Genomic DNA, 469 nt, shown 5'->3' with positions numbered 1-469 from the left:
CATCTGCCCCCTGGTGGTCAGTGTGTGTCATAGTGACCAGTCATTCCCAGTAATTCTGCTGTTAGGGTCAATTTATATATTACCCTTTTATTATATAGGCTAGAGGCCTGGTGCATGGGTGGGGGCCAGCTGATTTGCCCTGAAGGGTGTCCCGGATCAGGGTGAGGTTCCTGCTGGAGTGCCTGGCCAGCCTGGGTGAGGGGCTGAGGGCCGTTTCAGGCTGGCCACACCCCCTTCAGGGAGGGGGGTCCTGCTGGGGTGCCTGGCCAGCCTGGGTGAGTGGCTGATGGCTGTTTGCAGGCTGGCCAAACCCCCTCCAGGGTGGGGGTCCCTGGCCAGCCTGGGTGAGAGGCTGAGAGCTGTTTGCAAGCTGGTCAAGCCCCCCAGCAGGGACCCTCACCCCTTGAGGGTGTGGCCAGCCTGGGTGAGGAGCTGATGGCTGTTTGCAGGCTGGCCACAGCCCCTTCAG

The sequence above is a fragment of the Myotis brandtii genome, unplaced genomic scaffold, assembly GCF_000412655.1.
Source record: "Myotis brandtii unplaced genomic scaffold, ASM41265v1 scaffold306, whole genome shotgun sequence".
NCBI lineage: Eukaryota > Metazoa > Chordata > Mammalia > Chiroptera > Vespertilionidae > Myotis > Myotis brandtii.
Note: the sequence above shows the minus strand (reverse complement) of the source record.